The sequence below is a fragment of the Pleurodeles waltl genome, chromosome 2_2, assembly GCF_031143425.1.
Source record: "Pleurodeles waltl isolate 20211129_DDA chromosome 2_2, aPleWal1.hap1.20221129, whole genome shotgun sequence".
NCBI lineage: Eukaryota > Metazoa > Chordata > Amphibia > Caudata > Salamandridae > Pleurodeles > Pleurodeles waltl.
The window spans coordinates 1,132,044,779-1,132,071,065 of NC_090439.1; positions in this window are offsets into that span (position 1 = coordinate 1,132,044,779).

The following is a 26,287-nucleotide window of genomic DNA, read 5'->3' on the forward strand; positions in this document are numbered from 1 at the left end:
CACGGCGGGGCCCTGTTCAGCGGTGCTCTTCTGCACAGCGGGCCCTGTTCAGCGGTGCCTATCTTCACGGCGGGGCCCTGTTCAGCGGTGCTCTTCTGCACGGCGGGCCCTGTTCAGCGGTGCCTATCTTCACGGCGGGGCCCTGTTCAGTGGTGCTCATCAGTAAGTCAAGGGAGCCAGACCTGGGCTGGACTCCCTGCTCAGTCCCCTTCCGACCGTGATGTTTCTGGACCCTTCGGTGACGGAGTCCTGGACCCATGGGTGTCCTCCCTTACAGCTGGGACGTGGCATGTGGGGCCCACCTGCTCCGCGCTCCTGCTGCCTGACTTCTCCGCCCTGCTGCCCTTTCGCTCCTTAGATGTGGCTCTCGGGCCCTTGCCTCCCCTAGATGTTGTGGCAGGTGAAGTGGGCGAACTTTGCTCCTTGGGGGCAGCCGTGTCAGTCCTCTCACGGCGGCCCTTTTGTTTCCTGGTCCTCTTCCCTGGGGGGGGGCTGGATGTGTCCTTGCTGCTGATTGAAGTGTCACTGCTGGCAAAGGGTGGACTCCAGAACCCATGCACAACAGTGACACTCGTAGCTGGGCTGGTGGTGGCTGAGGTGCTCTTGGGACTCTTTGCAGATGGAGGGGGTGGGTCATCGGAGGGAAAGAGGTTAAGATTAGCGAGGAAAAGTTTTTTAGGACCAAGGTAAAGGGTAGGAGAAGTGGTGATGGGAGTGGAGGAAGAGGATGTGGTTGTAGGAGAGTCAGGTGTGCTGTCATTGGGTGAAGGTGCTGGTGTTGTAGGCTGTCGTGAGGTGGATGGCTGTTGGGTGGGTGGCTGCCTGCGTTTGTGTGTCTTGGAAGAGGGGGTGACAGACACAGTGGGAGAGGACACAGGGGACGTGTAAATGGCAGTGGGGGTGGTGACTGCACGCGTGCGGACTGTACTGGAGGGTGTGGTGGTGATGGAAGCACTGGCTGATGTTGGTGTGCATGCAGGTGTGAGTGTAGACGTCACAGGGAGGGAGGAGGGAGATGAGGAGGAGGATGACACAGAGGTGGTAGTGACTGTTGGAATGTCTGCATCTGGGTGTTGCTTGGGTGAATGTTTGTGTGATCTGTGGTGCTTATGTCTGGATGAGCTGCCCTTGGGTGTTGAGGTGTGTGCAGGCTGGTCTGATAGTGTGGATGGGATAGGCTGAGGAACAGGAGACAGAGACAGGGTGGAGGCAGTTAGAAGAGGGAGGTTGGAAACAGGGACAATGGCTGCCGTCAGTGCTGAGGCCAGAGAATTGAACGATCGTTGATGGGCAGCCTGACCCGAATGAATGCCCTCCAGGTAGGCATTGCTCCGATGCACCTCCCTTTCTACCCCCTGGATGGCATTCAAAAGGGTAGTCTGCCCAACAATGAGCGTCCTCAGGAGGTCACTGAGCTCCGCACTGAGGGCAGCAGGGGTGACAGGGGCAGGGGCTGAGGTGCCTGGGGCGAAGGAGACGCCCGCCTTCCTGGGCGAGCGGGCACGGAGCGTAGGCTGAGGGGCTGCTGGGAGGGCGGGGCTGGTGCGCTGGGTGGCGGCTGTACCTGTAGAGGCGGGGGGCATGGATGTTGCCGCCACCGCTAGGGAGCACCCATCCGAGGACGTGTCTGTGTCGCTGGTCTCACCACCGGTCCCCGTTGTGGTGCTCCCCTCGCCCTCCGGATCACTGGTGCCCTCGGTGTCTGTTCCTGGGCCCACCGGGGCCTTGTGACTGGCAGCTCCCTCGTGCTCCGATGCCAAATCTCCTCCGCCTGATGATGCTAATGCACACATGCACAAGAAGATGAAGAAGAAGGGTGTGGGGAGAAAAACGAAGACCAGGTTGAGTGCATGCAATGTCAACACCGTTGGCGGAGAGGACAGACAGAGGAGCCTCATGCACTACGCCGCGCATTCGGGGTACACTACTCAGTACTCCTGACTAGCACAACAGGTCTAGAGACGACAAACGCGCACACGTGTGATGCTGGACCATCAATAGCTGTACTTGTCACCCTACAGAGGTGGGGGCCGGGAGCACAGGGCCATGCCTAAGGGAGGGGACTACACTACAGAAAGCGCCCTGGCCTAATGTCACCCACAGCCCTCCTCCCCCACCCAGACGCCTCCACTGCGCAGAAAGATAGGAGAATGTGCTGATACTCACCCCCTTGTGTCTGCTGTGATGTCCTCAAGCGCCCATCCAAATCAGGGTAGGCCACCGCCAGGATCCAGGACATCAGGGGGGTCATGGTACGACTGGCACCCCTCCTAGGTTGGGAGGCCATCCCCAGCAGTGACTCGGCGGTCTTCCTGGTCCCGCGGCGGATGTCCTCCCACCTCTTGCGGCAGTGGGTGCCCCGTCTGTTGTGGACCCCCAGGGTCCAGACTTCCTTGGCGATGGCACGCCAAATGTCGACTTTCTGATGGGCGCTGACCTATTTGACATGTACAGGGTGGGAAGGAAACATTCATCAATGAACTGCATGTTAGATGTGATTGGCCCCCCCTCACCAACTTTGACAAATGGCACATGCTCTCATCTGTTGTGCGTTGCACTCCTCATTCGGCCCCCACCCCACCAACTTACATCCACCCCACTCCACACAGGCATCGCCCATTCCATGTGCACCCGGTGTACTTACCTGTTGGTCTGGAGGACCGTAGAGTAACGCATACTGGGGGAGGACCCCATCCACGAGCTTCTCCAACTCTTCAGACGTGAAGGCAGGGGCCCTTTCCCCAGTCGCAGCAGCCATTGTCACTTCCAGACCGAGGTCACAGCAGCACTTGCAGTATAGGTCCTCTCCTGTGGATGATCAGGTCTCGAGTGATTAATCAGATAGAAAATGGCGGTCACGCCCGCGGCGGTGCGTACCGCGGCGGTGCGTACCGCGACCGCCGGCGCACCTCGTCATTGGCTCCTGAAACCCATAGGCTTCAATGTTAACCAATGCGGCTTCGTATAGCGGTCTTCGACAGGTCAGGCAGCCGCCATTTCAAGGGCCCACATGGCATAATTTATACTGCGTCACACAGGCCTAGGCCTTGCACTGCCACACATACACGCCTTTCAATACATAGATAACCGTGTGCTATGCAAGCTGTGGTGAACGTACCTGTGATTTGCTTGACTCTGTGCTCCATGTTGTCCTTCCTAGGCACCGTCCGCTGGGACTTGCGAGGAGAAGGATGAATCCTCGCGTGTACCGACCGCTGGTGGACCTGTCGACAATGGAAGAACGCCACATCATACTACGATACCGACTTGACCGTGCCACTATACATGAACTGTGTGCCCAGCTGGAGCCAGCCCTGATGTCCCCCATCCGCCAACCCACAGGAATTCCCCCTCTGGTGCAGGTTCTGTCAGTCCTCCATTTTCTTGCAAGTGGCTCATTCCAGACGACAGTGGCCATGTCATCTGGAATGTCTCAGCCCATGTTTTCAAAAGTTTTGTCTAGAGTGTTGTCTGCCCTGACGAAACACATGCGGAGTTACATTCTATTCCCTGAGGAGGTTGATTTGGCCACTGTGAAGGGTGATTTTTATGCCTTTGGACATATCCCCAACATCATTGGTGCCATTGATGGGACCCATGTGGCCTTAGTACCCCCAAAGACGATGAGCAGGTGTACAGAAACAGGAAAAATTATCATTCTATGAACTTCCAGGTGGTCTGTTTGGCTGACCAGTACATCTCCCATGTAAATGCCAAGTTCCCTGGTTCAGTTCATGACGCGTATGTGATGCGTAATAGCAGCATCCCTTATGTGATGGAACAGCTACAGGGACAACGTGTGTGGCTAATAGGTGACTCTGGTTACCCCAACCTGCCTTGGCTATTGACCCCAGTGAGGAATCCCCGGAACAGGGCTGAGGAACGGTACAATGAGGCCCATGGGCGAACTAGGAGGATCATAGAAAGGACCTTTGGCCTCCTGAAGGCCAGGTTTAGGTGCCTGCATATGACAGGGGGATCCCTGATGTACTCACCAAAGAAGGTGTGCCAGATCATCGTAGCCTGCTGTATGCTTCACAATCTGGCATTGCGACGTCAGGTGCCTTTCCTGCAGGAGGATGGTCCAGATGGTGGTGTTGAAGCAGCTGTGGAGCCTGCGGAGAGTGAAGAGGAGGAAGACTCAGAGGATGACACAGACAACAGGGACAGAGTTATCCAACAGTATTTTCAGTAGCACACAGGTAAGAATCACCCACGCCATTTTACATGTACTTGAAGACTCCTGCATCTCAACTTTGTCTATTTCCCTCCAGTTCTTTTAGACTGATGTTTGATTTTCCCTTCCCTTTTCAGTGCTGTATGACCCACTGCGTGACTTCTGGTTGGTTAGCCCATGGACTAATGCTTATTGACCTCGGAATGTTTTCAACACAAAGTTAACCGAACATAATTGATCTGTAATGTGTTATACATTTGTAAATAATACAGGCTGACTCCTGATAGATTTCAGTGCAATGAGTGATTTATTTGTAGTGCTAGATAATGGTACATGATATTAACACGGTGATGGGTGGGGGTGGAGTAATGTCCATGGTAGAGTCCAGTTCTCAGTCTCACAGGTGCATTGTCCATATGCCTGTGGAAGGATGTAGCAGGGGCAGTTCAAGGTTGGACAGGGTGGCAATGTGGGACAGTGGGATGACTTCAGGGGGTATCTCATGCTGGCGGGGGTCTTGACATCCTACTCTGTCTATTTTTTTGATCTCAGGCTCCTCTTGCGGGGTGGTTGTTCTTCAGCAGGAGGTGGGGTTCTGGTGGCCTGTCGCTGTGGTGGGGCCTCCTGTCCATTAGCGCCGGCGGAGGTGGTAGGCTGTTCCTGGTCCGGGCTAGTGACAGGGGCCCTGTGTGGTGCCACATGGTCCCGCAACGTGTCTTCAATACGGTTCAGGGCCTGGACTATGCTCCCCATAGCGGTAGAGATGTTGGTGAGTTGATTGCTGAACCCCATGTAGCGTTCCTCCTGCTGTGCCTGGATCTCCTGGAACCTGACCAGTACCGTCGCCATCGTCTCTTGGGAGTGGTGGTAGGCTGCCATGATGGTGGTGAGGGCCTCTTGGAGAGTGGGTTCCCTGGGCCTCTCCTCCCCCCCCTGTCGCACAGCAGCCCTCCGAGTTGCCTGGTTTCCCCCGGCCTCTGTCCCCTGGACGGTATGCCCACTACCACTGCCCCCAGGTCCCTGTTGTTGTTGGGGTGGTGGGTTAGCCTGGGTGCCCTGTAGTGGCAGACACACCGCTGATTGACCTGTCCTAGAGACAGAGGCATGGGCCCGCTGGGTGGGAGCTGTGCTGTTGGTCCCAGAGGGGTTGGGTCTGGTGTGGCCTGTGTCTGTGTGTGGGGAACCCACTGTCCAGAGGTCCCCGATGGTCCGGGCTGGTCATCAGGTTCCAGGTCGACAGAGCTGCTGTCATCACTGGGGGCCTCTTCCGGGGGTGGGATGGACATTTCTGGACCCTCCTGACCGGTGTGTTGGCGTTCGGGTCCTGCATGGGGTAAGAGAGTATGGTTATTGTTTCTGTGTGTGCTATTGCGTGCGATTTATGGGTGCCCTTGTCCCCCAGTGCTGCCATTCCCTTGGGGGAGTGTAGGAGGCTGGACTGGCTTGTAGTGAGTACCAAGGGGTACTTGCACCTTGCACCAGGCCCAGTTATCCCTTATTAGTGTATAGGGTGTCTAGCAGCTTAGGCTGATAGATAATGGTAGCTTAGCAGAGCAGCTTAGGCTGAACTAGGAGACGTGTGAAGCTACTACAGTACCACTTAGTGTCATATGCACAATATCATAAGAAAACACAATACACAGTTATACTAAAAATAAAGGTACTTTATTTTTATGACAATATGCCAAAGTATCTCAGAGTGTACCCTCAGTGAGAGGATAGGAAATATACACAAGATATATATACACAATAGCAAAAATATGCAGTATAGTCTTAGAAAACAGTGCAAACAATGTATAGTTACAATAGGATGCAATGGGAAAACATAGGGATAGGGGCAACACAAACCATATACTCCAAAAGTGGAATGCGAACCACGAATGGACCCCAAACCTATGTGACCTTGTAGAGGGTCGCTGGGACTATTAGAAAATAGTGAGAGTTAGAAAAATAACCCTCCCCAAGACCCTGAAAAGTGAGTGCAAAGTGCACTAAAGTTCCCCTAAGGACAAAAGAGTCGTGTTAGAGGAATAATGCAGGAAAGACACAAACCAGCAATGCAACAACTGTGGATTTCCAATCTAGGGTACCTGTGGAACAAGGGGACCAAGTCCAAAAGTCACAAGCAAGTCGGAGATGGGCAGATGCCCAGGAAATGCCAGCTGCGGGTGCAAAGAAGCTTCGACTGGACAGAAGAAGCTGAGGTTTCTGCAGGAACGAAAAGGGCTAGAGACTTCCCCTTTGGTGGACGGATCCCTCTCGCCTTGGAGAGTCGTGCAGAAGTGTTTTCCCGCCGGAAGGACGCCAACAAGCCTTGCTACACGCAAATCGTGCGTTTGGCGTTTTTGGACGCTGCTGGGGCCCAGGAGGGACCAGGAGGTCGCAAATTGGACCTGCAGAGAAAGGGGACGTTGAGCAAGTGCCAGAAACAGGCACTACGAGGATGCGTGAAACGGTGCTCGCCGAAGTTGCACAAAGGAGTCCCACGTCGCCGGAGACCAACTTAGAAAGTCGTGCAATGCAGGTTAGAGTGCCATGGACCCAGGCTTGGCTGTGCACGAAGGATTTCCGCCGGAAGTGCACAGGGGCCGGAGTAGCTTGCAAAGTCGCGGTTCCCAGCAATGCAGCCCAGCGAGGTGAGGCAAGGACTTACCTCCACCAAACTTGGGCTGAAGAGTCACTGGACTGTGGGGGTCACTTGGACAGCGTCGCTGGATTCGAGGGACCTCGCTCGTCGTGCTGAGAGGAGACCCAAGGGACCGGTAATGCAGCTTTTTGGTGCCTGCGGTTGCAGGGGGAAGATTCCGTCGACCCACGGGAGATTTCTTCGGAGCTTCTGGTGCAGAGAGGAGGCAGGCTACCCCCACAGCATGCACAAGCAGGAAAACAGTCGAGAAGGCGGCAGGATCAGCGTTACAGAGTTGCAGTAGTCGTCTTTGCTACTATGTTGCAGGTTTGCAGGCTTCCAGCGCGGTCAGCAGTCGTTTCCTTATCAGAAGGTGAAGAGAGAGATGCAGAGGAACTCGGCTGAGCTCATGCATTCGTTATCTAAAGTTTCCCCAGAGACAGAGACCCTAAATAGCCAGAAAAGAGGGTTTGGCTACCTAGGAGAGAGGAAAGGCTACTAACACCTGAAGGAGCCTATCACAAGGAGTCTCTGACGTCACCTGGTGGCACTGACCACTCAGAGCAGTCCAGTGTGCCAGCAGCACCTCTGTTTCCAAGATGGCAGAGGTCTGGAGCACACTGGAGGAGCTCTGGACACCTCCCAGGGGAGGTGCAGGACAGGGGAGTGGTCACTCCCCTTTCCTTTGTCCAGTTTCGCGCCAGAGCAGGGGCTAAGGGGTCCCTGAACCGGTGTAGACTGGCTTATGCAGAATTGGGCACATCTGTGCCCAACAAAGCATTTCCAGAGGCTGGGGGAGGCTACTCCTCCCCTGCCTTCACACCATTTTCCAAAGGGAGAGGGTGTCACACCCTCTCTCAGAGGAAGTTCTTTGTTCTGCCATCCTGGGCCAGGCCTGGCTGGACCCCAGGAGGGCAGCTGCCTGTCTGAGGGGTTGGCAGCAGCAGCAGCTGCAGTGAAACCCCAGGAAGGGCAGTCTGGCAGTACCAGGGTCTGTGCTACAGACCACTGGGATCATGGAATTGTACCAACAATGCCAGGATGGCATAGAGGGGGCAATTCCATGATCATAGACATGTTACATGGCCATATTCGGAGTTACCATGGTGAAGCTACATATAGGTAGTGACCTATATGTAGTGCACGCGTGTAATGGTGTCCCCGCACTCACAAAGTTCAGTGAATTGGCTCTGAACAATGTGGGGGCACCTTGGCTAGTGCCAGGGTGCCCTCACACTAAGTAACTTTGCACCTAACCTTTACCAGGTAAAGGTTAGACATATAGGTGACTTATAAGTTACTTAAGTGCAGTGTAAAATGGCTGTGAAATAACGTGGACGTTATTTCACTCAGGCTGCAGTGGCAGGCCTGTGTAAGAATTGTCAGAGCTCCCTATGGGTGGCAAAAGAAATGCTGCAGCCCATAGGGATCTCCTGGAACCCCAATACCCTGGGTACCTCAGTACCATATACTAGGGAATTATAAGGGTGTTCCAGTAAGCCAATGTAAATTGGTAAAATTGGTCACTAGCCTGTTAGTGACAATTTGAAAGTAATGAGAGAGCATAACCACTGAGGTTCTGGTTAGCAGAGCCTCAGTGAGACAGTTAGGCACCACACAGGGAACATATACATGCACACCTATGAGCACTGGGGCCCTGTGTGACAGGGTCCCAGTGACACATACATATAGGCCACAAACCTATGAGCACTGGGGTCCTGACCAGCAGGATCCCAGTGACACATAACAAACATACTGAAAACATAGTGTTTTCACTATGATCACTGAGGCCTGGCTATCAGGATCCCAGTGAGACAGTGAAAACAGTGACAAACACCCTGACATACACTCACAAACAGGCCAAAAGTGGGGGTAACAAGGCTAGAAAGAGGCTACCTTCTCACACAACCCCCCCCCAAACGAAGGACAATAAGGCTAACCTTGGCCAGTTGAGACTTTATTGTCTAAGTGGTGATAAGTAGAGAGTAGCTCTGCAATAGACTAGTTACTCCCTTTATCATCCACTATATGGTTACTTCCCTGTGGGGATGTAAACCACCCTGTTTGAAGTTTTTTAGCTAAGCAACAATGTGAAGATGTATTTTCAGAGTTTCTATCAGTAAGTTTTAGTTTAGAGCAGTGGGAATTGTCCACTGAACCTATTTGTAGTGATGGAAATGCCAGACAGGGATGCTGTCTCAGAAAAGCCATAGCTAGGCAAAAACTTTGTCCATCTGGCTGGAAGAGAGAACAGGGATGCTGTTTCTCTTGAGTTGGAGCAGGGCAGGGATGCTGTCCTATGAGCTCCACACTAGGGCAGGGATGCTGTCCTAAGTGTTGTGAGGTAGTGCAGGGTTTCTGCACTAAAGTTTCTCTGGGAGGGTTGGAGGGATGCTCCATGTTAACTAAAATGGTGCTGTTTTTCTCACCAATGTTAGTTATCCCACAGAGAGGTACTTCCACCTCAGGGAGTCCAGCTTTGCCAGCTGATGATTCCCTTGGAACAGGTGCCACCCCAGGAGAGGTTTCTCCCACCACAGGAATAGTATCCTGAATGGTAGGGTGGTTAGGGGATACTGTGATACCCTTTTTACCTGTTGATGGAGAGGGATCCTGAGTTTTCAGGCCTTCTCTCCTTTGCTTTTTCATTTCACTTGAAATGAGAGGGAACAATTCCTCAGGGATGCCCAGCATGGCTGCATGGGCATAAAACTCTACATCAGCCCAACCTGAGGCCTCTAGGTCATTACCTAAGAGACAGTCTACAGGTAAGCTAGGTGATACCACCACCTGCTTAGGGCCAGTAACTCCACCCCAACTAAACTGAATTATAGCTAAGGGAAGAAACTTAGTGGAGTTATGGACATCAATAATCTTATACTGTTGTCCAATGATGTGTTGTTCAGGAGGCACTAGGTTTTCAGTCACCAAAGTGAAACTGGCACCTGTGTCCCTGTAGGCCAAGGCCTCAACACCATTTATTGAAACTGTCTGCCTGTACTTATCCATTGTAAGGGGACAAGCAGCCAGTGTGGCAAGGCCAATGCCACTAGGTGTGACAGAAACTGTCTTGGGACTGATGACATCAGTTTCCACTATGGACCCATAAGTGAACCCAACTACACCCTTTGCTTGACTGTTGCCAGTAGTCCCACCACGAGTACCACTACTGCTAGGGGCACTAGAGCTTGATGTATTAGTGGTGGTAGGCTCAGGGGGTTTACCTGGACAGGACTTATCCCCTGGCCTATGGCCTCTGTTTTTACACACAAAGCACCAAGGCTTTTTAATGTGTGCAGGTTGGGAAGAAGAGGAAGAATTTGTTTTATCCCCACCCTCTGAAGAGTGTTTAAGATTTGAAGTGGGATCTTTGGTTTTACCCTTATCCCCATGCTTATCTTGAGATTTTTCACCATCTTTCTTCTTATTGCCATCTTTGTCACCCCCTGTATGAACTTTTCTGTTCACCCTTGTTCTGACCCATTTGTCTGCCTTCTTTCCCAATTCTTGGGGAGAGGTCAGATCAGAGTCTACCAGGTACTGGTGCAACAAATCAGACACACAATTATTAAGTATATGCTCTCTCAGGATTGTGTTATACAGGCTTTCATAATCAGTAACTTTACTGCCATGTAACCACCCCTCCAAGGCCTTCACTGAATGGTCAATGAAATCAACCCAGTCTTGTGAAGACTCCTTTTTGGTCTCTCTGAACTTTATCCTGTACTGTTCAGTGGTTAAGCCATAACCATCCAGGAGTGCATTCTTAAGAACTGTAAAATTATTGGCATCATTTTCTTTCACAGTAAGGAGCCTATCCCTACCTTTTCCACTAAATGATAGCCATAGGATAGCAGCCCACTGCTTTTGAGGGACATCCTGTACAGCACAGGCCCTCTCAAGTGCAGCAAACCACTTGTTAATGTCATCCCCCTCCTTATAAGGGGGAACTATCTTGTGCAGATTCCTGGAATCATGCTCTTTTGCAGGATGACTATGGGGAATACTGCTGCTGCCACCATGGGTATCTAAACCCAACTTCTGTCTTTCCTTCTCTAATTCTAAAGACTGTCTATCCAAATCCAGCTGTTGCTTCTTGAGCTTCAGTCTGGTTTCTTCCACTCTCAATCTATTGAGCTCCCTTTCTAACAATCTGTCATCAGGGTGGGTGGGAGGGACATTTCTAGATACAGAGGTATGATGGGAATGAACAGAAGGAGAACTGTCCCTTACAGAGGGCACCCTAACAGCTTGGCTACCAGTATAATGTGAGAGCACACCATCAGTATGGTGTGATTCAACCTCTGTACCAACTATGCTAGACTGTCTAGTAATGGGCAGGCTGAGAAGTTTCTTTCCTGAACCTTTTCCTGGGGGAGTCCCTGGATCAGATTGAGAACCATTAGCTACTTTTTCACCAGATTTGGCACTTATGGCCTTATCCTGTACTCTAAGCATATTAATTAACAGTTCTAAGGAAGGATTCTTCTCTACACTCAAACCTCTCTCTATGCAGAGACTCCTTGCTCCTTTCCAGCTAAGGTGATCATATGCAAGTTTGGACAGTTCAACATTTTTGCCTGTGCCAGACATTTTTTAGAGAGAGTTAAAGTGATAGAAAAAGAGAAAAAAGTTTTCAGAACTTTTTGGAAAGACAGAAAAAACTTTTTAAACTTTTAAGAACTTTTTGAAAGTTTAGAAGTACTTTTCAGCACTTAGAAAAGAGTGAAAAGAGGAAATGCAAAACTTTTTGGCTATGTGTATATACACTGACCTCGTTTTGTATATTTTTCTCTTATGAAAAGTACAATGACAAGAGTGGTAAGTAGTCTCAAGCACTTATCCCACCACTGCACAACCAATGTAGGAGGCTGGACTGGCTTGTAGTGAGTACCAAGGGGTACTTGCACCTTGCACCAGGCCCAGTTATCCCTTATTAGTGTATAGGGTGTCTAGCAGCTTAGGCTGATAGATAATGGTAGCTTAGCAGAGCAGCTTAGGCTGAACTAGGAGACGTGTGAAGCTACTACAGTACCACTTAGTGTCATATGCACAATATCATAAGAAAACACAATACACAGTTATACTAAAAATAAAGGTACTTTATTTTTATGACAATATGCCAAAGTATCTCAGAGTGTATCCTCAGTGAGAGGATAGGAAATATACACAAGATATATATACACAATAGCAAAAATATGCAGTATAGTCTTAGAAAACAGTGCAAACAATGTATAGTTACAATAGGATGCAATGGGAAAACATAGGGATAGGGGCAACACAAACCATATACTCCAAAAGTGGAATGCGAACCACGAATGGACCCCAAACCTATGTGACCTTGTAGAGGGTCACTGGGACTATTAGAAAATAGTGAGAGTTAGAAAAATAACCCTCCCCAAGACCCTGAAAAGTGAGTGCAAAGTGCACTAAAGTTCCCCTAAGGACAAAAGAGTCGTGTTAGAGGAATAATGTAGGAAAGACACAAACCAGCAATGCAACAACTGTGGATTTCCAATCTAGGGTACCTGTGGAACAAGGGGACCAAGTCCAAAAGTCACAAGCAAGTCGGAGATGGGCAGATGCCCAGGAAATGCCAGCTGCGGGTGCAAAGAAGCTTTGACTGGACAGAAGAAGCTGAGGTTTCTGCAGGAACGAAAAGGGCTAGAGACTTCCCCTTTGGTGGACGGGTCCCTCTCGCCTTGGAGAGTCGTGCAGAAGTGTTTTCCCGCCGGAAGGACGCCAACAAGCCTTGCTACACGCAAATCGTGCGTTTGGCGTTTTTGGATGCTGCTGGGGCCCAGGAGGGACCAGGAGGTCGCAAATTGGACCTGCAGAGAGAGGGGACGTCGAGCAAGACAAAGAGCCCTCACTGAAGCAGGTAGCACCCGGAGAAGTGCCAGAAACAGGCACTACGAGGATGCGTGAAACGGTGCTCGCCGAAGTTGCACAAAGGAGTCCCACGTCGCTGGAGACCAACTTAGAAAGTCGTGCAATGCAGGTTAGAGTGCCGTGGACCCAGGCTTGGCTGTGCACGAAGGATTTCCGCCGGAAGTGCACAGGGGCCGGAGTAGCTTGCAAAGTCGCGGTTCCCAGCAATGCAGCCCAGCGAGGTGAGGCAAGGACTTACCTCCACCAAACTTGGGCTGAAGAGTCACTGGACTGTGGGGGTCACTTGGACAGCGTCGCTGGATTCGAGGGACCTCGCTCGTCGTGCTGAGAGGAGACCCAAGGGACCGGTAATGCAGCTTTTTGGTGCCTGCGGTTGCAGGGGGAAGATTCCGTCGACCCACGGGAGATTTCTTCGGAGCTTCTGGTGCAGAGAGGAGGCAGGCTACCCCCACAGCATGCACAAGCAGGAAAACAGTCGAGAAGGCGGCAGGATCAGCGTTACAGAGTTGCAGTAGTCGTCTTTGCTACTATGTTGCAGGTTTGCAGGCTTCCAGCGCGGTCAGCAGTCGTTTCCTTATCAGAAGGTGAAGAGAGAGATGCAGAGGAACTCGGCTGAGCTCATGCATTCGTTATCTAAAGTTTCCCCAGAGACAGAGACCCTAAATAGCCAGAAAAGAGGGTTTGGCTACCTAGGAGAGAGGAAAGGCTACTAACACCTGAAGGAGCCTATCACAAGGAGTCTCTGACGTCACCTGGTGGCACTGACCACTCAGAGCAGTCCAGTGTGCCAGCAGCAACTCTGTTTCCAAGATGGCAGAGGTCTGGAGCACACTGGAGGAGCTCTGGACACCTCCCAGGGGAGGTGCAGGTCAGGGGAGTGGTCACTCCCCTTTCCTTTGTCCAGTTTCGCGCCAGAGCAGGGGCTAAGGGGTCCCTGAACCGGTGTAGACTGGCTTATGCAGAATTGGGCACATCTGTGCCCAACAAAGCATTTCCAGAGGCTGGGGGAGGCTACTCCTCCCCTGCCTTCACACCATTTTCCAAAGGGAGAGGGTGTCACACCCTCTCTCAGAGGAAGTTCTTTGTTCTGCCATCCTGGGCCAGGCCTGGCTGGACCCCAGGAGGGCAGCTGCCTGTCTGAGGGGTTGGCAGCAGCAGCAGCTGCAGTGAAACCCCAGGAAGGGCAGTCTGGCAGTACCAGGGTCTGTGCTACAGACCACTGGGATCATGAAATTGTACCAACAATGCCAGGATGGCATAGAGGGGGCAATTCCATGATCATAGACATGTTACATGGCCATATTCGGAGTTACCATGGTGAAGCTACATATAGGTAGTGACCTATATGTAGTGCACGCGTGTAATGGTGTCCCCGCACTCACAAAGTTCAGTGAATTGGCTCTGAACAATGTGGGGGCACCTTGGCTAGTGCCAGGGTGCCCTCACACTAAGTTACTTTGCACCTAACCTTTACCAGGTAAAGGTTAGACATATAGGTGACTTATAAGTTACTTAAGTGCAGTGTAAAATGGCTGTGAAATAACGTGGACGTTATTTCACTCAGGCTGCAGTGGCAGGCCTGTGTAAGAATTGTCAGAGCTCCCTATGGGTGGCAAAAGAAATGCTGCAGCCCATAGGGATCTCCTGGAACCCCAATACCCTGGGTACCTCAGTACCATATACTAGGGAATTATAAGGGTGTTCCAGTAAGCCAATGTAAATTGGTAAAATTGGTCACTAGCCTGTTAGTGACAATTTGAAAGTAATGAGAGAGCATAACCACTGAGGTTCTGGTTAGCAGAGCCTCAGTGAGACAGTTAGGCACCACACAGGGAACATATACATGCACACCTATGAGCACTGGGGCCCTGTGTGACAGGGTCCCACTGACACATACATATAGGCCACAAACCTATGAGCACTGGGGTCCTGACCAGCAGGATCCCAGTGACACATAACAAACATACTGAAAACATAGTGTTTTCACTATGATCACTGAGGCCTGGCTATCAGGATCCCAGTGAGACAGTGAAAACAGTGACAAACACCCTGACATACACTCACAAACAGGCCAAAAGTGGGGGTAACAAGGCTGGAAAGAGGCTACCTTCTCACAGGGAGGTGTTGTGAGGGTGTTTTGGGGGGGGGGGGTATGTGCAGTGGTCATGCTTAGGTGATGGGTGTCCATAGTTTGTGGTGGCATGCAGGGGTTGGTGTTGGGTGGGTTGTGCTGGAGAGACATTCTCAGGGAGGATGTGTGATGGGGGTTTGGGGGTGAGGGTGGTGGTGGGGGTTAGCATGCTGGGGGGGGTGAAGTAGTTGAGATTGTACTTACCAGAGTCCATTCCTCCGTGTACTCCAGCGAGGCCATCAGGATGCAGGATGTTTAGTACCTCTTGCTCCCATGCTGTGAATTCGGGTGGAGTGGGTGGGGGTCCCCCGCCAGTCTTCTGCACTGCGATGTTGTGTCGCAAGACCATCGAGCGCACCTTTCCCCGTAGGTCGTTCCAGCGTTTGCGGATGTCGTCCCGATTTCTGGGATGCTGTCCCACCGCGTTGACCCTGTCCACGATCCGCTGCCATAGCTCCGCCTTCCTGGCTATAGTGGTGTGCTGCACCTGTGAGCCGAAGAGCTGGGGTTCAACTCTTATAATTTCCTCCACCATGACCCGGAGTTCTTGGTCCGAAAAGCGTGGGTGCCTTTGGGGTGCCATGGGGTGGTGTGGATGAGGTGTGGGGTGGTGTATGTGGTGATGAGTGTGTTGGTGTGTGGTGCTTTGTGCTTCTATGTGGTGTGTGTGATGGTGTAGTGTGCCTCTGTGTGATGTAGCTCTCTATTCTGTGATGTGTCTCTCTCTCCTTCGTCTCTGATCTTTGGTCGTAGGGGTTTGTGGGTGATGTGGGTGTGTGTTTTATATTGTGTTGGGTGTGTGGGAGTGGTGTGTGTATGTGTATCAGGTGTGTGTATTTCAAATTGTCCAATGTGGCTGTGTTTTGGAACTGTGTGTGTATTTTGAGCGCGGCGGTGTGTACCGCCAATGGAATACCGCGGTTGAAAGACCGCTGCGTGGATTTGTGGGTCAGAATGACATGGTCGTGTTTCTGTTGGCGTGGCGGTGGAGGTTTGGTCATCTCCAGTTTACCACTGGCCGCTGATGTGGCGGCCTGCTGTGGATGTCGGATTTTTGGAGGTTTGTCAGTTGTGGGTCAGAATGACCGTGGCGGTTTACCGCGGCCGCGGCGGTAGAATGGCGGACTTCTGACCGGCGGTAAGGGCCTTTTACCGCCGAGGTCAGAATGACCCCCAAAATGCTGTGTGCAGTGTGTAGGAGGCTGGGTACCACTGACATTCCCTAACTCATTCTATGCAGATTACTGCCTCAGGCATTCAAGAGTGGGGCAGGTCCACTGCCCCTGGCACAGATCCTCCCTGGATGGTCCCACTGGGCCCAAGAGCGCTGGGTGGTAAGGACCAAGCTCTTCAGGCTGAGTTCCCTCCTAGAAGGTTGGCTTCTCTTCCCTGGAAGTGGGATCCTGATTTGGGATCTGTTTTGAAGCTGGTCCCCCAGTGTTCTTGCCTCTTCTCTTGGGAGGCTGGTGCACTATTTCAGGATCCAGCTCTCGTTTTTCTCTCTGAAGTTTGCTTTGAGCCCCAGTCTTGACACATGCCATCTCAGGGATCCCTAGCATGGCTGCATGGGTCTTCAGTTCTACATCAGCCCAGGGGGAATGCTCCAGGTCATTTCCAAACAGGCAATCTACTGGGATGGATGAGGACACAACCACTTCTTTTTGCCCTACTACTCCCCCCAAACAAAGGTTACCATAGCGATCGGATGTAACTTTGTCTCATCATCAGCATTGGTGACAGGTTAAGACTTCCCTAATATGAACTGATTTGAGTGAACCAAGTGCTGAGTTACCATGGTAACACTAGCTCTTGTGAGCACGTCTTGGCTTATTTGTCTTTTAAAATTGAATTTATAAGGGGACCCATTAGAGGCTTGATGAACCTTTTGACCATGCTTAGAGTAATCCCATCACCGCTCTCATTATCCTCAACATTAATATCATAATCAATAAACATCAACAACTCTATAATAAGAGGTCAGTAAATATTACACACCATGAACTTTTCAGTCATGAATAACCACACCTTCTGTAAAAGGTAAATGTATAATTCCCTATATTAACAAAGCTAAAGTCACATAGATTAATCTCAGAATTAATTGATACACATACATAACCAACACTGGTTGACCAAATCTTCTAAAGAATCTCAATTTAGCTGATGCATGTATTATTAAACATTCCAGAACTATAGTACTAATCAATAATATGAGTAACTGTGCAATAGAAATAACATACATTTAAGTTCAGCAACTGTGCAAAAAATCGATTATTAGTAATAGCAACCTATTAACTAGTCATATTCTCCCTAACTAACCCTCTAATTAGAATAGCAATGTGGGCTTCATGCAAAACAATTTTGTCAACATAAATTTGGAAAAACATCTATCTCGGGGCTCTATCAAAATAGTGGTTGCTACCTAGAAACAAAATAGAGATTACAGGCATAGACATTTAGCATTTCTGTTATACCTCTCCTCAAAAGGATCAGCAAGCTGGAATTATCTTCATAAACAGGACTTCTGTTCGGTCAGCATCAGCAATGGGCAAAAGGAAGGGAAATAGTTAGTAAAACGGGGACTCTATCTGAACCACTAAGAACAAATTCTAAAGATCAGCATTCAGGAACAAGTCAGCTCCTCAGAAGAATAGAAATTGACCCCCTCTCAGCTGTGCAGTCGAGCTAAATTAAAATTGCGTAAAATGTTTCCCACATTGTTATTGGTCAGGAAATCATACGTTTACACTTAGCACAATAATAATTTTATTTCAAATCTAAAATATAACTGAATTGTCTTTCACTTGTCGATGATTAGCTCATCTTCTTCTGTTCCGATCGTCCGGTTTTGTCAGGTGACATTTTTGTAACTGTCCATATATCAGTCAGTGCATCCATTGTTAGCTCCTGGGAACATCTACAGTCTTACGCACTAAGCCATATAGGCCCTCATTCTGACCTTGGCGGGCGGCGGAGGCCGCCCGCCAAAGTCCCGCCGTCAGGTTACCGTTCCGCGGTCGAAAGACCGCGGCGGTAATTCTGACTTTCCCGCTGGGCTGGCGGGCGGTCGCCTTCAGACCGCCAGCCAGCCCAGCGGGAAAGAGGCTTCCACGATGAAGCCGGCTCGGAATCGAGCCGGCGGAGTGGAAGCTGTGCGACGGGTGCAGTTGCACCCGTCGCGTATTTCACTGTCTGCGCAGCAGACAGTGAAATACATGTAGGGGCCCTCTTACGGGGGCCCCTGCAATGCCCATGCCAGTGGCATGGGCACTGCAGGGGCCCCCAGGGGCCCCGCGACCCCCCCTACCGCCATCCGGATCTCGGCGGTCCGACCGCCGGGATCTGGATGGCGGTAGGGGGGGTCGGAATCCCCGCGGCGGTGCAGCAAGCTGCGCCGCCGCGGAGGATTCAATGGGGCCGCGGTACACTGGCGGGACCCCGCCAGTGGTGCCGGTCCGACCGCGGCTTTACCGCCGCGGTCGGAATCCCCATTGGAGCACCGCCGGCCTGTCGGCGGTGCTCCCGCGGTCCTCCGCCCTGGCGGTCAAAGACCGCCAGGGTCAGAATGACCACCATAATGTATAAACAAATGTTCTAACAAGCATTTCTCAAGAGGAAGTTAAAACACGTTGCTAATCTTTGGTCAACTCAGTGTAAAATAATGTGATCTCATTTTGCTGAACAAACATTTCCAAGGTTTCATTTTAGACAGTACAGTTAATATGAGACTAAGCAGACCAGACATAAACCTTGCTAACTTAAACCTTTGATTAATAAAGCAAATACATACCATATATTTATTACTATAGCCTAATGATACTTTTGCTTAACTTCAGGAACGTTAATTAATACTGTTAACCATTTAATAAAAAACATTCCATCCCATGTCAGCCACTCAAGTGGGCACATTTTCAAGACGAACACTATTATTATTATTTTATTAACCAAAATCATAATCTAAAGTATGTAATTTATTAGTGATAACATTCAGCGTTCACACTCCTGTGTCCTTCAGTGCTTCTACTTTCTCACCATTAATCAAAGGGTGTTGTCTGTATCTTTGGATATTACTTGGCCAGACAGCACAGGATAATTCTACCCTGCCCTCAGTGACTGATTTTGCTTCTGTGGGGTCACTGACATGGTCATGCCACACCTCTGATCCCATCTGGAGGTTGGCAACTGCATTTACTGCTAGAGACTCCAGTTTGGTGCTGTAGGGGTCTGGCCTGGCTTGTAGTGGGTACCAAAGGTACTTACACCTTATACCAGGTCCAGTTATCCCTTATTAGTGAAATGTAGGCAGTGTCTAGAAGCCAGGCTCTCTAGAGGTAGCTGTAGCTGTGCAGCCAAGGCTTATCTAGGAGACTTGCAAAGCTCATGCAATACCACTGTAGTCACACAGTAGTCACACACATGAAAGAAAATACTCAGTGTTACGAAAATAAAGGTACTTTTTTTTGGTGACACAAATGCCCAAAAAAACATAGAGACTATACTCCCTTAGGAGGTAAATACTACACAAATTACATACACTAGTATGCAAAAACAGGTGTAAAAACTGTGAGAAAACAGTGCACTTAGTGAAAATCACAATAGTTAGAAATGGGCCAAGGGGGAACACAAACCATACTAAGAAAGGGGATTGCGAATGTCGGTTTCCCCCCTAAGCAAGTGTAGTGTGTAGAGGGGCACTGGGAGTACTAGAAAATATCAAAGGCAAGTCCTAGTATCCACCCCAGAGCCTAGGAAAATAGGAGCAAAACACAGTAACTTTCCCAGAACACACGGAAGCACGAGAAAGGAGATTATGCAAGACCCAGAAGAGACTGCACAACAGTGGATTCTTGGACCTGAAGACCTGTGGAAGAAGGGGACCAAGTTGAAGAAGCATAGAAGAGTCCAGGGAGAACAGGAGCCCCTGCTAACCCCAATGAAGGTGCAAAAGAAGAACCACCGGTGAAGAAGAACAGTCAGTACTGCAACCAAGAAGACGGATTCGGGTTACTGGTTGGTGCAGGTGATGTCCTACGCCAGATGGAAGATTGTAGTCTGGTTTCCATCGCTGGAGTCTGCCATCAAGCCTTGGCATACGCAAAGCTCGCGGTTGGAGGAAAATGGCGCTGACCGGGACCAGGAAGGACCAGGTGGACTCTACCCAGGAGGGAGAGCCAGAGGGGGCTCTCAGCAACTCAGAGAGCCCACAAAAGATGAGGCAGCACGCACAGAAGTCCCACAGCATGGGGACAAAGGAGGTGCGAAAGAAGGCCCATGCAGCTCTATGACAAAGGAACCCATGCCGCCGGAGAAGCACTCAGGAAGATGTGCATCACAGGAAACAGTGCTGGGGGCCGGAGCTGCACAGTACATGAAGAACATCGTGGAAGGATGCCAACAAGCTATGGCAACTGCAAAACACACGGTGCACGGGGTACTGTCTTACATGGGAAGGCAAGCTCGTACCTCCACCAAAGTTGGACAGTAGGACGTCAGGACCGTCGGGACCAGTTCAGTCCACCACCGTGATGCAGGATCCAGGCAGATCATCAGGAGAGGGGATCCACATAGCCGGTCGTCGATGCAGTGAGGTGCCTGCTGAAGCAGGGGAGTGACTCCTTCACTCCAAGGGAGATTCCTTTGCTATTCTGGTGCAGGCTGAAGACAGGCTGTCCTCTGAGGATGCACAACCGGGAAACAGTTGCTGGCAGGAGCTGCAGATACAATGTTGCAGAAGTCATCTTTGCTTCTTTGTTGAAGTTTGTAGAGTTCCTGGAGGGTCTAGATGCAGTTTCATCTGTGCGAAGGTGAAGTGGAGGATGCAAAGGATTCCTGCTGGAGTCTTGCAATCCGAATCTGAAGAACCATCCAAAAGAGAGACCCTAAATAGCGCTGAAAGGGGGATTGGTCACCTAACTAGGTGAGCACCTATCAGGAGAGGACACTGATGTCACCTGCTGGCGCTGGCCACTCAGATGCTCCCAGAGTTCCCTGCCAACCTTGAATCCAAGATGGGAAAACCCAGGGACCCTCTGGCGGAGCTCTGAGCACCACCCCTGGGGTGGTGATGGACAGGGGAGTGGTCACTCCCCTTTTCTTTGTCCAGTTTCGTGCCAGAGAAGAGACTGGGGGTCCTTGCATTGGTGTAGACTGGTTAATGCAAGGAGGGCACCAAATGTGCCATTCAAAGCATTTCCAGTGGCTTGGGGAGCCTCCCCAGAAGCCTGTAACACCTATTTTCAAAGGGAGAGGGTGTAAGACCCCTTTCCGAAAGGAAATCCTTTGTTCTGCCTTCCTGGACTCAAGCTTTTCAAGCAACAGGAGGGCAAAAACCTGTCTGTGAGGTGGCAGTGGCTCAGGCTGCCCGGAAACCCTCAGAAGGCTGTAATGGCAATATTGGGGGTTCCTCTAAGGAGCCCCCAGAGTGCATTGAATCATACAACCAATGCTTTCAAGAGCCTTGGGGTATGATTTCAACATGTTTAATACCAAACATGCCTGTGTTTGGAGTAACCATTATGTAGTTGGACATAGGAATTGACCTATGTCCAGTACACGCATAAAATGGCGTCATCACACTCACAGAGTCTGGGGAAATGGTCCTGGAGGTCGTGGGAACACCTCTGCTAGTGCAGGGGTGCCCTGACTCACAGGTTCTTGACATCCTGCCCTCTGTACTGGAAGGCCTGCCATTGGGGTGACTTATATGTCACCTGGTGTAGTGAAAAGTGGCAGTGAAAGGGTGCTTGCACCTTTTCACGCAGGCTCCAATGGCAGTCCTGCAGAACCCTTTGCTTGAGCTCCCTAAGGGTGGCAGAATATATGCTGCAGCCCATAGAGATTCCCTGGAACCCCAATGCCCTGGGTGCCTAGGAACCATATACTAGGGACTAATAATGGGGCACCAGTGTGCCAATTGTGGGTGAAATACAGACTTTTGGGAGAGAGAGCATAATCACTGGGGTCAGGGTTAGCAGGATCCCAGTGAACACAGTCAAACACACTGACATCAGGCAGAAAAAGAGAGTAGCCATGCCAAGAAAGAGGGTACTTTCCTTCACAACCACCCCCAAACGAGGGACAAGAAGGCTAACCCTGCCCAGATCAGTCTTCCTTGTCTATGTGTAAATATCTGGATAGTCTGTCTGCATTGGAGTGGGTACTCCCAGGTCTATGTTCCACTGTAAAGTCCATACCCTGTAGAGAAATGGACCACCTCAACAATTTGGGCTTTTCTCCTTTCATCTGTTTAAGCCATAAGAGATGTTTGTGGTCTGTCTGAACAATGAATTGAGTACCAAAGAGGTACCATACCTCTTTGGTACTTACTTCATTCCCAGGCCCAGACCACAGCAAAGACCTCCCTCTCTATAGCTGACAAACGCTTTTCTCTGGGGGTCAACCTTCTGCTCATAAAAGCTACTGGTTGATCCTGACCCTCTGTATTAAGTTGTGAGAGAACTGCCACAACCCCTACCTCTGAAGCATCAGTCTGAAGTATGAACTTCTTGGAGTAGTTTGGGCTTTTTAGAACAGGTGCAGAGCACAAGGCCTGTTTGAGTGCCTCAAAAGCTTTTTGACAGCTAGCAGTCCATAATACCTTTTTAGGCATTTTCTGGGATGTGAGGTCATTAAGAGGGGCAAAATTGGAGCCACAGTTGTTAACAAACCTCCTGTAATGCCCAGTGAGACCTAAGAAGGATTTTCTCCTATAGTGGATGAATCTGTTCCCCTCCTTTACCCTGCCCTATCTGGCACTTTGAAGCCTTGACAGTGAAGCCTGCCTTTTGCAGGGTCTCCAAAACCTTCCAGAGGTGTACCACGCAATCATCTCAGGTTAAGCTAAAGGCAGCTATATCATATAGATATGCTGCACTGAAGGCTTCCAAACCTTGGAGAACTGTGTTCACCACCCTCAGAAAAGTGGCAGGTGCATTATTTAAACCAAAGGGCATTCATTTAAATTGGTAGTGCCCTCCAATGGTAGAGAATGCAGTTTTATGTTTAGCATCTTCTTACAACTTAATCCGCCAATAGCCAGCAGTAAGGTAAAAAATGCTAAGATACTTGGCAGATGCCAGTGTATCTATGAGCTCATCTGCCCTGGAGATTGGATGAGCATCAGTTTTGGTTACTGTATTGAGCCCTCTGTAGTAAGCACAGAACCTCATCTCTGTTTTCCCATTTTGAGTGTGTGGTTTTGAGACCAGCACCACTGGTCTAGCCCAGGGGCTATCTGAGTGCTCAATGACTCCCAGGTCAAGTATCTTTGGACCTCTGCTTTGATGCAGTCCCTTACATGATTAGGCTGCCTGTAGATTTTACCCTTGAGAGGCAGACTGTCCCCTGTATTAATAGTGTGTTCACACCATGTGGTTTGACCAGGTGTGAGGGAAAACAGTTCATAGAACTGATCCAAGAGATTTCTGCAGTCTTCCTTTTGAGACTCAGAAAGGCAATCTGCTAAGACCACCAACTCAACTGAGCCATCAGCTGCAGATTTTGAAAAGAGGTCAGCGAGAGGGTCACTCTCATCTTCCTGTCCCTCATCAGTGGCCATGAGCAGGGTTACAGCTCTGTCATAGTAGGGCTTTAGGCGATTCACATGAAGTGCCCTGAGAGGACTTCTTTGAGTGTCAAAGTCTACTAAGTAAATGACCTCACCTTTGTTTTCCACTATGATGTGTGGTCCACTCCATTTGTCTTAGAGTGCTGTGGGTACCACAGGCTCCAGGACCCACACTTTCTGCCCTGTTTGGTGTACAGTCAGGACAGCCTTCTGGTCATGCCATTGCTTTTGCAATTCTTGGCTTGCCTGAAGGTTATGTTATGTTATGTTATATAAATGTGTAGAGCGCATGGCCTCCCAGCGCTGAAAGCGAGTCACTTAGGTTCTTACTAGCCTTCTTCATATACTCAGCCATCCTTGATCTGAGGCCAAGTACATAATTCACTATATCTTGTTTAGGGGACTTCAGCAGTTGCTCCCCATGCTTTTTCACAAGAACCAGTGGACCCCTAACAGGATGACCAAGGAGGAATTCAAAGGGGGTGTAGCCCACTCCCTTTTGGGTTACCTCCTTGTAGGCAAAGAGGAGGCATGGTAACAGGACATCCCATCTCCTCCTAAGTTTTTCAGAGAGTCCCATAATCATGCCTTTGAGTGTTTTATTAAAACTCTCAACCAACCCATTTGTTTGGGAATGGTAAGGTGTTGTAAATGTATAGGTTATACCACACTCTTTTAACATAGCTTTTAAGTATGCAGACATGAGGTTGCTGCCTCTGTCTGATACAACCTCTTTTGGGAAACCCACCCTGGAAAAGATTCCCAGGAGGGCTTTGACCACTGCTGGAGCTGTAGTGGTCCTAAGATGTGTGGCTTCTGGATACCTGGTGGCATGGTTCGCCACCACCAGAATAAATCTGTTTCCAGAAGCTGTGGGAGGGTCAAGAGGGCCAGCAATGTCAACCCCCACCCTTTCAAAGGGTACCCCAACCACTGGAAGTGGAATTAAGGGGGCCTTTGGAGTGCCGCCTGCATTGCCACTGGCTTGACAGGTGACGCAGGAGCGACAAAACTCCTTTGTGTCTTCTGACATGGGGCCAATGAAAGTCTCTCCCAAGTTTTACTTTGCCCCAGGTGACCAGCAAGGGGAATGTCATGAGCTAAGGTCAACAAAAAATGTCTGTATTGCAGAGGGATGACCAATCTTCTGGTGGCACCAGGTTTGGGTTCCCTGGGTTCTGAATACAGGAGGTTCTTTTCCCAGTACACCCTGTGGGTGCCAGTGACATCCCCTGCTTTCTGACTGACAGTTTGCAATCTCAAACCCTCAAGTGTGGGACAAGTCTGTTGAGCCACACTTAAATCCTCCCTGGCAGGCCCCCCTGCACCTATGAGTTCAGCTGGATCAGCTTGAAGTTCTTCAGGTGTAGGTTCTGTCCAAGGGGTAGATTTCTCCTCTTCAAAGGAATCATCAGTGGAGGGAGGGATAGGGGATACTTTCTTACCCTTTCTACCTCTGCTTTTGGGAGGCACTTGGTCCATATTCATCTTACATGATCTCTTTGCTTCTTGGCCTGGGCCCTAGTCAAAGCTGAGATGTGCCCAGGAATGCCCAACATGGCTGCATGGGCCTCCAACTCTACTTCAGCCCAAGCTGAAGTCTCCAAGTTGTTCCCTAGTAGACACTCTACAGGTAGGTCTGTGGACACTACAACTTTTGTAGGACCACTAACACCCCCCCAGTTGACATCATCAACTGCCATGGGGTGGCTCACAGTATTGTTGTGGGCATCAGTCAGTTGGTACTGGTGACCAAATAGGTGTTGATCAGAGGCCACCAGTTTTTCAATCACCATGGTGACACTGGCACCTGTGTCCCTGTAGGCCCCAACCTGAACACCATTTGTTAGGGGTTGTTGCTTGTACTTATCCATATGAAGGGGACAAGCAACAAGGGTGACAAAGTCAATGCCACCATTAGAGAGTAAAACAGCCTCAGTGGTTTCCCTAACTAACCCAACCCCCACTACTTTCCAAGAGTTAGCCCTGCTACACCCTTGGATTGACTATTTGTAGGATTAGTTGTCCCACCACCACTGTTATTGCTAGGGGTACTAGTTGTAGTAGTGGGGGCAGTGGTGGTGGGAGGTTTGGTGCTTTTATGGCCTTTATTTCTACATATATAGCACCAAGGATTTGTTTTCTGATTGTTGTGTGAAGAGGATTTAGATCCATATCCAGAAGTTGTTTTTGGGCCTGAAGAAATCTCTTTCTTTTCTTTGTCCCCACCTTTGTCGTGTGACTTACCACCCTTCTTCTCGTCCTTGTCACCCCCTGTATGAGCTTTTCTGCTAACCCTTGTTCTGACCCATTTGTCTGCCTTCTTTCCCAATTCTTGGGGAGAGGTCAGATCTGATTCTACCAAGTACTGGTGCAACAAGTCAGATATAATTATTCAAAATCTGCTCTCTCAGTAACAGATTATACAAGCCCGCATAGTCAGGCCCTTTACTGCCATGTAACCTGCCTTCTAAAGCTTTAACAGAACAGTCTACAAAGTCAATCCAATCTTGTGAGGCCTCTTTTCTGGTCTCTCTGAGCATGATTCTATATTGCTCAGCTGTGAGACCAATACCATCTAATATTGTAATTGTCTGCATCCTCCTCTCTGATAGTGAGAAGTCTACCCCCACCTTGTCAGAGAAGGACACCCAGAGAATAGCAGCCCACTGACGTTCAGGGACTCACTGAACTTTACAGGCCCTCTCAAGGTTAGCAAACCGCTTGTAAATATCATCCCCTGCCTCGTAGGGGGGAACAATTTTATGCTGGTTTCTGGAATCCATGGAGTCCTCCCTGACTCTGTAATCCTTGAAACTTGAGCTGCTGCTGCCACCATGTGGTGCTAACCCCATCCCCTGTCTTTCTCCACTGCCAAGGCCTCCCTGTCTAGGGCTA